At 40.8% G+C, this 12523-nt stretch overlaps 1 protein-coding gene across 5 annotated transcripts in view; it reads right to left on the bottom strand.

The window, feature by feature from the left end:
• Nucleotides 1-12523, bottom strand: part of NDST2 (N-deacetylase and N-sulfotransferase 2) — a 625893-nt gene that overhangs the window by 32383 nt on the left and 580987 nt on the right. The window lies entirely within an intron of this gene.

The following is a 12523-nucleotide window of genomic DNA, read 5'->3' on the forward strand; positions in this document are numbered from 1 at the left end:
TATCTGCGGCTAGGGGAGAGTGATGTGGGCCGCTCGGGCACTGCCCTATTGTGCAAATGGTCAGTCTGTCCCTGCTGTGAACCATAGTTGGTCATGTAGAAATGTCACAACAGCCCAGTGCTGCCACGCAGCAGGATAGTGCTCTTCCATCGCTGCTTCTAGACAATGTAACTCAACTTTCTAATGAATTTAAAAAAAATAAGGAAGACATTTGCCGTTTATTTTTTAACGAGATACAACAGCATCTGAAGTACCTCAGATCACAAAATCATCCAGTGTAAGTAGCTTTGCTTTAAACTGGCTGATACATTGCAGACTTGGGAAACTGAAGGCCGAGCTTCCATGTCACCATCCACTGTTGAAAGTAGCAAGTTACCTAATCTCCAGGGGCTCAGACTTACTTTTAAAGCAGTCAAAAGTAGAGACAATGGAGCCATGGAGCTATCTACAGTGCTGTGTATATTGGACATTATGGGGGAAATCTTCAAAGGGTTTAACTGGCTAACTTTAGGAGTTATCATATATATCTAGAGAATACACCACAAAAAATCAGCGATACTCAGTAATTAGACATGAATCAAGAAGAGAGAAACTCTATCGTTGACTAAATAATATGCTTTCAATGGAAGTTTTAAATGTATCTTTTTTCATTTTCTTAAAAAAAAATGTTTGTGCACCTACACTGTGTAGAACAAAAAGTTTACTGTCTAGATGTGTGTAAATTTAACAAAAGATTTTTATGGAGTTGGAGGGAGGTTTCATATACTGTGTAGGTGTCCCCGCACCAATACTTCATTGGTATATAATCATCAACCAACCTCCTCCTCCGTGTGTGATTTTTTTGAAATTAAATAATTTTTAGTGAAAGTCCCAAAGGAACTGCTGACTCTTCCATGACTATGTGATCATAAAAAAGATTTTTTTATGCGAATTAAACGCTTTGCAAGCTGTGAGGCTTTAAGGTAGGTTTTAAGGAGAGTCCTTATCCAGCTTCCCAATTGTGTTGGCAGATTATATCAAACCTTAGTGATGATCCCGACACGAACCGTCCATGTTTCAGACGTTGTCTTTCCTCAGGGGAATGTGCTGACAATATCCAGCCAACCTTATGGGGTCTCAACCTCTCCGTGCTGTAATTCTTCTGATCTATTTGCTCAGATTCACCTCCTCGTGTAGATTTCCTCAGTCAAAAGCCTCACTAAAAATTATTTAATTTCAAAAAAATCACACACGGAGGAGGAGGTTGGTTGATGATTATATACCAATGAAGTATTGGTGCGGGGACACCTACACAGTATATGAAACCTCCCTCCAACTCCATAAAAATGTTTTGTTAAATTTACACACATCTAGACAGTAAACATTTTGTTCTACACAGTGTCGGTGCACAAAAAATTTTTTTTTTAAGAAAATGAAAAAAGATACATTTAAAACTTCCATTGAAAGCATATTATTTAGTCAGCGATAGTTTCTCTCTTCTTGATTCATGTCTAACTTTAGGAGTTAGCCAGTTCAACCTCTGCTTTTGAAAATTAGCAAGGGGAAATTCTCAAAAGCAGAGGTTGGACTGGTTAACTCCCAAAGCTGCTGAAATTCACAAGGGGGCTAAATTTAGCAGGTCAAAACTGTTTGGCACCAGGGGTACTCCCTAGGGTGAGTTATGACATTTATTTAACAGTTTTTATATACCATCGTTAAGTGGGACCATCACAATGGTTTACAATTCATACACTGTGACATAATAACATAATAAATATTAATAATCAGATAATAAAATACATCAAATTACTCAAAAATAAAAGCTAAAATTTTATAAAAGTCAATAAGAGCATAAAACAACATTAATAATGTAAAATACACAATAAATACTAAAATCCTAGTAAAAGAAGAAATTTAAACAACAAATAATTACTCTAAGAATCTCCTTAACTGGTTAGAGCTGATTTTCCATGCTAACCAGCTCCACAAATTGTGGGCAGAATTCTAGACAGTCACAATTTGAGCAGCAAGATATTGGAGATCTTCAGGCTCAATCTGCTGAGGCTGAAAATGTCCTTAAGACTGCCAGCTGGTGATCTTAGGTACACCCAACCGAGCTGAAAACCTAATCAAATATGAACAGAAGACTATAAGAGGATTTGCACAGGGGAGCATGAGTAAAACTTATTGTCCTGGGTTTAGCTTTCCATCTCACTCCACAATGAAGTCAGGTCCTTACCAAAGCTGCAGTTCTGACACTCAGTTGGACTCCTAGGAATGATTTAAAGACGCAGAATGTAAGAAGGAATGTACACAACAGAAGGCTAATAATTCTGATTCATGAAGGCGCCACTCTGACTCAGATACTGCTGAAAATGCTCCAGGTGTTTGGGTATCTCATGTGTGATGAATGAATGCATGTTAGAGAGCTGTGATACTTTTAAGCGTCACCATCTGGAGGTTTCAGAAAGAAGTCACTAGTACATCTGCTCCTGCACTAAACCCAGACGCTCTCAACTCCGCAGGGCGCCAAAGACTTGTAAATGTGTCACAAGATAAAATATCATTAGGAAAGTCAAGAATAAAATTCTAAGATTAGTCAAGCATCTGAATATGAAAGCGTCACATGAATTTTTACAATAATTACAGAATAAGATGGTGGAAAGCAATTCTTACAGTTTGTGATCCGGAGAGGTTTAATGTTGCAAGATTTTTGTCAGATCTCTGTAGCCAGGAACTACAGCACCAGCCAATGGAAATAGAAGAGTTTTACAATAGCTGACAACATAACACCTTTTCACTTCACGCAGTGCTAGCCTCTTAGCATGAAGCTCCACAGTTCTGTATACAATGAGATTTCATCTCTGAGTCTTCAGGTACATGTAACCTGGCAATCCCAAATACCACCTTACTGGACCCCATAAAATATTTGGTACTAGAGTACCAGAAGTAAGGCACTCTTATCCAAAGGTCCAGGTGGAGGACAATAAAACAATCATAAAATACAATGAAACAACACAAATGCAGAAATAAAAATTAATGAACTGCCTTTGAACCCAGCCTCCTCCAATACAAATAGTAAAAACAACCTGCAGGACTAATTCTTGCACTCTAAACCCAAACACCTGCATAACAAAATTACAAGAGCGGTGGTCTAACCTAATCGAATCAAACAAAAAGCTTGTTGAAATAAGTATGTTCTAAGCTTTTTATGGAATGGCTACATGCAGATTATCAAGTAAAACTGTCCTGGTAATGTGTTCCAAAGAGTAGGACCTGTGACTGAAAATGGTCTCAGCGAGATGAAACATCTAAGAAACCAACTTGAGCTGATCTAAGCCCGTGAGTAGGATTGTAAATATGCAGCTTGGTATTAATCCATGGAAACGTATTATTTCTCAAGAGCTTGTGGGTCCTCATGGCCATTTTACATTTAATCTGCCTTCAACTGGTAGCCAGTGAAGACTGTGCAGTCTAAGTGTGATGTGATCTCTCAGTCTTGCACCTGTTGATATCAGGGCGGCTGAATCTTGAATAACTTGAAATGTTCTCAGAGCATTAGCTGGCATCCCAATGCAGACTGAATTATGATAGTCAAGGCTGGAGAACGGCAAGGCCTGAAGCATCATCTGAAACTCAAAGCCTGCACAAGAAATGTTGCTTAAAAAATCCAGCCTTGATGACAGTCTTCATGTGATCGCACATTGACAAGTCTGAATCTAAAATGACCCCAAGTCTTTTAATATGGGTCACGATGGGTATTTCATAATCCTCAAAGCTGAAGGAGGAACAATTCTTCTCCAGAGCCAGATCTCTGGACAATAACAACTGCAGTCTTTTGCAAATTCAAGGCCAGCATATTCGAAAAAAGCCATTGCTTGACTGCTGAATGACATGGTTTTGGTGTGCGTAATAACTAACAATCTTGTCTTTGCCCCACACCCCAACCCTTTCCTCTTCATTCATCCTCCCAACCTGCAATATGCAGCCTGAGCTTCCAGGCAATTTTTCTCTTCTTCTTATACATGATCCAGCAATTCACAAAATCCAACCTAAGGATCCATGGCAATCCCCTTGGCAGCAGTCAAAAAAGCAAACAGAATGTTAAGTATTACAAGGAAAGGAATGGAAAATAAAATAGAAGATATCATAATATCTTTGTATCGATTCTTAGTATGACCACACCTTGAGTATTGTGTGCAAGTTCTGGTTACCATAACTAAAAAAAAAAAAAAAAAGACATAGCAGAACTAGAAAAGGTATAGAGAAGAGCGACCAAAATGATAAATCAGATGGAATGGCTCCTCTAGGAGGAAAGGCTAAACTGTTTAGGGATCTTCAGCCTGGAAAAGAGATGGCTGAGAGAAGTCTATAAAATCATGAGTGGTATGGAATTGATAAATAGGGATTGGTTATTTACCCTTTCAAATAGGGGACATTCCATAAAGCACTTTTAAAACAAACTAAAGAAAGTATTTTTTCCACTCAGCAAATAAACTGTGGAATCTGTTGCCAAAGGATGCGGTGAAACAGTTAGGGGCGGATTTTAAAAGGGTTACGTGCGTATATTACGCACGTAACCCCGAAAATCCGCTCCTGTGCGCGCTGAGCCTATTTTGCATAGGCTCAGTGACGCGCGCAAGGCCCGGGACGCATGTAAGTCCCGGGGCTTGAAAAAATGGGTGGGGCGTGGGCAGCGCCAGAGGCCTTGCCACTGCTGCTGGGCCCGGGGATCGCGCACTGGCATTCGGCCGGCGCGCGCAACCTATGCCTGCCCGGAGGCAGGTGTAAATAAAAAAAATAAAGGTGGGGGGGGATTCAGGTAGGGCTGGGGGGCGGGTTAGATAGGGGAAGGGAGGGGAAGGTGAGGGGGGGCCCCGAGCCCTAGGGGAAAGCCATCGGGGCTCTCCTAGGGCTCTGTGCGCACCCCCTTGTGCGCGCCGACCCCGGATTTTATAACATGCGCACAGCTGTGCGCGCATGTTATAAAATCGGGCGTAGATTTGTGTGCTTCGGGTTGCGCGCACAAATCTACGCCTGCGCGTAGGTACGAATATCTGGCCCTTAGTGAGCTGGGCTTAAAGAGAGTTTAGACAAGGAGGAAAAGTCCATAAACCATTATTAGCCATGCTGGAAAGCCACTGCTTATCTCTGGTTATGAACAAGAAGGACTGAATCCTAATTTTTGGGATCCTGCTGGGTACTTGTGACTTGGATTGGCCAATGAGACAGGATGCTGGACTTGATGGCCCTTTGGTCCGAACCAGGATGGCATTTCTTATGTTGTGTTCTTAAAATGCATGCCGCCATATTCCAGCCTAATGTAAGACCCAAATAATATAGCATGAAAAAGAAATCACCTTAGATACAAAACCTGCTATATATGGAAATTCTTTAAGAAATCAAGTATACCTTCATACGATGCCATTAATGAAATAGCTATCGTGTCTGTAAGCCCAAAATGGGCAATCATTGAGCATGTACAAGCGTCCTGGAGAGGAGGGGACAGAGCCAACATTTTGAACTATAAAGTGTGGGAAATATGCGCTTGCCAGCAAGCCATTTCATCAGGGTTAAACACTAACTTCCCTTCTCCCTGACCTTTGCCTGAATAAAAGCATCACTTGTGCTTAAGTCTCTGCCTGGGAAAGGATACCTGTTGGCCCTGAATTCCTGGGGGAGGGGCTGGGTTTTCCCTAGTCAGAGGCAGGACAAAGTCAGGAGGTATAGATTTCAGCAGCCAATGATATGATCCGTGCACACCCCCTGAGCCAAAGCCAATGGTGTAATGACTCTTCTGTTGCTATGGGAAAGTAGCCAATCATGTAATGACACATCATCTGCCTTTGTATGAATGTACAATAAAAGGAAGAGGCTCGTGAGGGCAAACTCTCTTTGCCTTCTCCCTCTTCCTGCCTGCCATGAAAACTGTCTGATGCCTATTCATTACTCCTATATCTGGTGACCCTTGCGACGTGATGATAAACCCCATGCTTATTTCGGCTGGTCATAGCTTAAAGGTACGTACCGTTCAGATCTGCTAATCGTAAGTATATTAAAGTACTTTTTAGTATATTTAAGTATTTTTTAGCAAGTTTGTTCCCCACACTCGTAAGCATGGGCAATGATTTGACTATACAGCAGAGGCTACATGCCAGGAAGCTGCAGCAAATCATCAATAATCATTATTTCATCACCAGAAGAAAAATAGCGCAAGTCAGCCTGGGGGACTTAGAAAAATTAATAAGTGAAATAGCTTGCCGTTGCCCTTGGTATTCGATGGAGTCTGGAACTATAAATACCCAGGAATGGATTTCAATCGGCAATTATCTTCATATGGCTCCCAGAGCTCCCATAAAGCAAAGATTAATTTGGCAAAAATGCACGGAGGCCATCGAACACATGGTAGAAAAAAAAGGTTTAAAAACAGCAGTTTCAAACCATGTGCTTTTAGAAGCAGGCAGACATACCCTTCCCCCATCTTCTCAGTCTTCCTCAGAGCCAGCAAATTCTTTGTATCAGCTACCCACACCCAAGCCCATTCACACCTCTTCAGAAAAGCAACCCTTGAGAACAATAGAGCCACCACCTGGCCTGGGTGGGGCGATTAGCATTGAATTTCAGCAGAAACTGCAGAAAGAAAACCTTACAGAAACAGAATTATTAGAAGGACTTCAAGCCTTCCCCATCACAGAAAAGAACCATGAACAAAGGGGGACAGAAAATGAAATAGAACATCTGGGGACACACACTCACATGGCTCCTGTGGCTTCCTCTGCGTCCACCTCAGAGAAAAGACCCCAGGAAATAGAAAACACTGAGGTCAGAAAAACTAGCCTTCCTCCATCTTGCCTGCAAACCCCTTCCCCCACTAACCACTCCCTGAACCTCCATTTGCCATTGCCTGAGCCAGTCATTAATTCTGCATCACCAATTTGTGCAGGTAAATTACCATCTCAGACCACTGCTCCCGGTAACAATTTATGTGCCGCGGTCAGCATGGGATTCCATCTAGAACATGGAAATCTCACAAGGGAGGAATTATTGAAAGGGATTCAAGCCTTTCCCATTACAGAAAGAAACAAAGAACTATGTGTGGCAGCAATAGAGTTGAGTGCAGCCCGGAATGCCATGTGCAGTGGCTATGCCCCCAGGTCTTCAAAGAAATCAGCGTATAAGACCTTGGGCCAGGCAGCTGCACTCCTGTGTTACAAGCAAAGAAAATATCATTATGAAAAAAAGGATTTAATTAGACTCCTGCGTTACAAGCAAAGAAAATATCACTATGAAAAGAAAAAAAAATGGTTTCTCTTTACAAACAGTACAGATTTGGGAAAAAATGGTTTCTATTAACAAACAGTACAAATTTGGAAAAAATGGTTTCTCTCTACAAACAGTACAAATTTGGAAAAAATGGTTTCTCCTGGTCTTCGATGTTCAGTTGCAGAGTGACTGCATGCTTAAGGAGTAGTTTCTATTTGAATTCAGTTACAAAAAATCTGCATACTTTGAGAGTATTTTCCCCCACAAAGTGTATGCAGAGCTTATGTTAAAAACTGTACTGAGATTTGAACAATATACTGTGTAAATTTCATGTGAAAATTTCCCTTTTACAAAGTTAATTTGGCTCACATTTAAAATGACTCCATTTCTCTGAGATTTAAGTTTATAGTTTGAATTGCCAGCACACAGAACTTGTATTCTATTGTGATTCTCCCTAAAGTGAATTGAAGTGGTGTTTGTCTGCAAGGAATCAGCCAGCCATTGTCTGTGGTTGATGGTATCAATTGTTAAACAAAGCTATCTTTAAGTTCCTACTGACTGAAGAATTAATTCCTTGGGTGCAGTTCCTTTCTTTTGAGAAACACTGCTCCTCCCCCCCTTTTCTGTAACTCTTGCTAGCCACTCAAGGGGGAGGGAGGGAGAACTTTTGAAAGGAAAAAAAACTGGACTTAGTACTGCAGTTTCTCTCTCTAGTTTATATATGTTATAACTCAGACAGATTAATAGTAGTTACAGTCACTTTAGCATGCAGCAGACAGAGCTGAGCAAACAGCGTGTTTAATTTCCTATTCTAATAATTATAAGAAGAAATTCTATTCTGATATTCCACATTGAAAGTAAGCTCAGAGTATTATTGATTGCAACCTGGAACAATAGTTGCAATCTATAAAGTAATGATGGGGTCTCCACTAGGAGGCGCTATGTTATTCTACAAGTTATATTATATTATTGTTTTAATAATTCTGTTGTATAATAGTTTTTATTTTTCAGGCCTACAGACCTTCTGTATTAAGGACACTTCAGTTTTATTTTCTTTTTCACAAAATTTTTACAGAATTCTGAACCTTAAAATTTTTACTGATAGAGGTTGCTACATCTAAAGCAATCCCTCCCAAACCTTTTCTTGCAAATCCAAATTGATTTTATTAAATTGAATAATAGAATTGATTTCTTCAAGGTTAAAAAAGTAAGAACTTCACTTTAATCCTTACCTTAGTAATTTTTTGCTGTATGCCAGTTTTTGATATTTTCCAGATTTACAGCCTTCCTGCCATGAGGAGATGTGAAGATGGACACTTTGCAGTTTATTTTAACATTTTTCTAAACACCTTTTGACTTTTGATCCTTGATCTAATTTTGTTTTTGATAACTTTTTGATAAGATTTTTAGCTCAAATTATGTGTTATCTGTTGTCTGTCTTGATGCAAGAAATATTTGCAGGATGAATGAATATATGTCAGTCTTGTGTAACATATGTTTAATGTAATGTCTAATATACTTGTCATTTGATCCTGCTTACTGCAAATGACTTTTCCTTTAAACGATTAATTTACATTTATTGCTAATTTACTGAATGATAATTGATCACTGCATAAAAACTTTCTTGATAATGGGGTTACGTTCTGAAAACTAAAAATGGCTCTGCTTACTGCAGCCATTCCTTTGCATGAATTTTGTCAATAATTGAACATTAAATACTTATTTGGCATCCCCTACAACACCACAGGGCAAGCCATTGTGGAGAGAGCCAACCATACGCTTAAGAGCTCTGGACCAAACAAAAAGAATAAGGGGGGATTGCCCCTGGATTTTCCCCCTGAACAAAGTATTGTTTACTTTAAATCATCTAAACATATCAGGTTCACATAAGAACACAGCCATGAGTAATCATTATGGGACTAGGGTTAGTCACCCACAGCCATCAGTTTTGTATAGAATATTTAATGTCTGGTACGGTCCCGTTCCCTTAAAATGGGGAACGAGGATATGTTTCTCTGCTTGCTTCCACAGGTCCAATCAAGCCGTGGAAAGATGGAAAGGTGTCCAGGTCTACAGGACCCGATCCCAAACTTCTCCCTGAGCCTCCACAGCCCTCAGAAGGACAGAGACCGGACTCCTTGCAAAAAGCAGCACCACATGACCTGGGGACAGATCAAGGCCCTATCCAACCAATCTGCACAACTCTTAGAACAGCAAGGCCTTGAGAAAACTCCAGAGAACTTGTTAGCCGTTTTTTCTTGCCTGAATGCCAACTCATTAACAATTGTGTTCTGCATCCTCCTCCTTTGCCTTATTTCTCCAGCTATGGCGATTTCAGAACAAGGACTCTGACAGAACAACATGTACATCCTCTGCACAGAACTTTTCACACCTGTTGAATCGAACAGACTGTTGATTCTGCACACACATGCCAACCCATGCCTGCGGAGAACGACTGATGCATGCTGTACCATTTAACCTTACAGTATGGACTAATTATCCTTTACAGAGAGGTTTTCATTAACTCTCCAGTTAATAATACCATACTACACATTTGTAGCTGTATTCAAGAGACTGCCGCTCTTTGTTGGGACTATGATACAGGGGATGGAAAGGGAATTCAGGTGGGAAATATCCATATTGTAACTGAACCTTTGTATTAATCACTGAACACTTACAAAATTATACCACATATATGTATGCAATTGGCAGATTTCAGGATGTGCAGTGGGAGACCCAAGCAGGTACAGAAAGTATAGAGGGGATGAAGGATTTACCCTTTGTAGTTATATAGCCCAAATGATAACCAATGACATGTCCACTAATCTGTTAGGAAACATATGGATGTTATGTGGGCGTAGAGCATATATGTACATTTCCCCAAGATGGAGAGACAGATGCACTTTAGGCCACATCCTTCCCTCGTACTATGCAGTCAAAAATTTACCCAAAGCAAGGCTCTGTAACAAAAGGGAGGCGATAAATAATCCCATAGAAAAGTATACAGAAACTCAGATAGCTAGAAGCCTGTTTCCCCCAATGGGAACAGCTATGAATTACAGGGACTTACACATCCTAGCTAACTGGACGACTGCCCTATTTAATCAGACAGTCCATGCATTAAAACTACTCACAACAGAAGTCTCTCAGATTAGAGAAGTAGCATTACAGAACAGCTATACCTTAGAAACCATTTTAGTCTTAAAGGGTGGTGTTTGTGCATTAATTGGATCTCATTGCTGTGTGTACATATCAGACTATAAAGCAAACCTCACACATACCATAGAGCAGATAGAAACCATGGTTGCTGATGCACCATTTTCAGGCAGAATACCTACTTCTCCATGGGATTGGCTATGGTCCTGGCTCCCTGATATTTCTGATCTCAAAAGGGTGATTTCTATTATAATTACTGTAATTGTCTTAATTATTTGCCTGTGATGCTGTATTCAGTGCATACCCAACCTTCATATCCATATTGAAACCTTGCTCTCAGCCCGGATACAAAGATGTCTTGTAAGATGCCTAATAGGGAATCCGGAGCCCTGCAGAGTTGGCACACCACCTGCACCAGCTCTGGGTGATATGGAGATTCAGAAGCTCATCGGTGGCTGGCACACCACGCCGAATCAGCTTTCTTCTCTCCATTATCCCTCTTCCCCTATTTCCAGCCCATACCAAGACATAACAGATTTCAGTAAGGGTCTAAAGCTTTACTGAGCTGCCTAAACAAAAACAGAAAGGGTGAGATGTGGGAAATATGCGCTTGCCAGCAAGCCATTTCATCAGGGTTAAACACTAACTTCCCTTCTCCCTGACCTTTGCCTGAATAAAAGCATCACTTGTGCTTAAGTCTCTGCCTGGGAAAGGATACCTGTTGGCCCTGAATTCCTGGGGGAGGGGCTGGGTTTTCCCTAGTCAGAGGCAGGACAAAGTCAGGAGGTATAGATTTCAGCAGCCAATGATATGATCCGTGCACACCCCCTGAGCCAAAGCCAATGGTGTAATGACTCTTCTGTTGCTATGGGAAAGTAGCCAATCATGTAATGACACATCATCTGCCTTTGTATGAATGTACAATAAAAGGAAGAGGCTCGTGAGGGCAAACTCTCTTTGCCTCTTTGCCTTCTCCCTCTTCCTGCCTGCCATGAAAACTGTCTGATGCCTATTCATTACTCCTACATAAAGAAAACGCATGGATTCATCTCCTCAATACTCTGGAACCGTTTGGCCTCAATGATAAAATAGAGTGGCTTTCTCTTATTTAATACAGCGTCTTGTATTAAATTTAATACAGCGTATCGTATTAAACTTTAGTCAGCGACGTCATTTCACATCATTTCCGCTTGTCATTCAGAACCCGCGAAGGAATTCCCTTTAAAAATGGCGCCTCCTTTCTGTTCTATTTTTGGACGTTTAGCTACTAAGTGGGTAGTTTTTGATAAAGAACTTTGAAATATCTGTAACACAATATTCTGTTGATGTGTTATATAAAATTGTTAATAAAGAAAATATGGAAAAAAAAATGGCGCCTCCTTCAGCGTTCTCACGCCGATTAAAGGTGTAGCACCTCCTCACCGTCGAGAGCCGTCAATACTTTTTTCACAGCGAGTATCTCCACAAATCAACAGTTCAACAGTCTTTGTCTGTTCAGCCAGACCGAAACTTTGGTATTCATTTATGTAGGATCTTGCAGCGATAGCCCACAGCATCGCTCAGACTATCCATAAAGTAGAGCAGCTCGCAGTGACAGTTCACTGCCCGCAGCCTCGCCGAGTCGAAATCGCTGTCAGTAAACAGCATTCTGACTTCACAACTCACACGTATAAGCGATAGCCCTGCGCATCGCCAAGCCCACTGCGAAGCAAACCAGCCTGCAGTGACAGTTCATCGCCCACAGCCGCGCCGCAATTGTCGTCATTGAACCAGTTTTCTGACTTGACAACTCACAAGTATGTATCTCTTTCCAGCCCCGGTATCCGATGTTTAAGTGTATTTACAATAAACTAAGGAGATTCTTATTTTTTGTGCAGATTGAAAGAAAGTGTTTTGTAGTCCACCACCGCCAATGTTAAGCCCTTGAAGAAGGAGCCCTTTCGCTCCGAAACATCGAGATGTCGGCTTCACAGAATTGGCTACACCTAATCTAACTGCAATAAGATAAGTGTTACTGTATAAATTCAAACAGTTCACCAAAATTTCATTTGGGAAGTGGACTTTAACATAAAACACCTGGACAAGTGCAAACAGATACACAGATCAAGTTACCTCATCAAGTTAC

This window comes from Rhinatrema bivittatum, chromosome 7, assembly GCF_901001135.1.
Source record: "Rhinatrema bivittatum chromosome 7, aRhiBiv1.1, whole genome shotgun sequence".
Taxonomy (NCBI): domain Eukaryota; kingdom Metazoa; phylum Chordata; class Amphibia; order Gymnophiona; family Rhinatrematidae; genus Rhinatrema; species Rhinatrema bivittatum.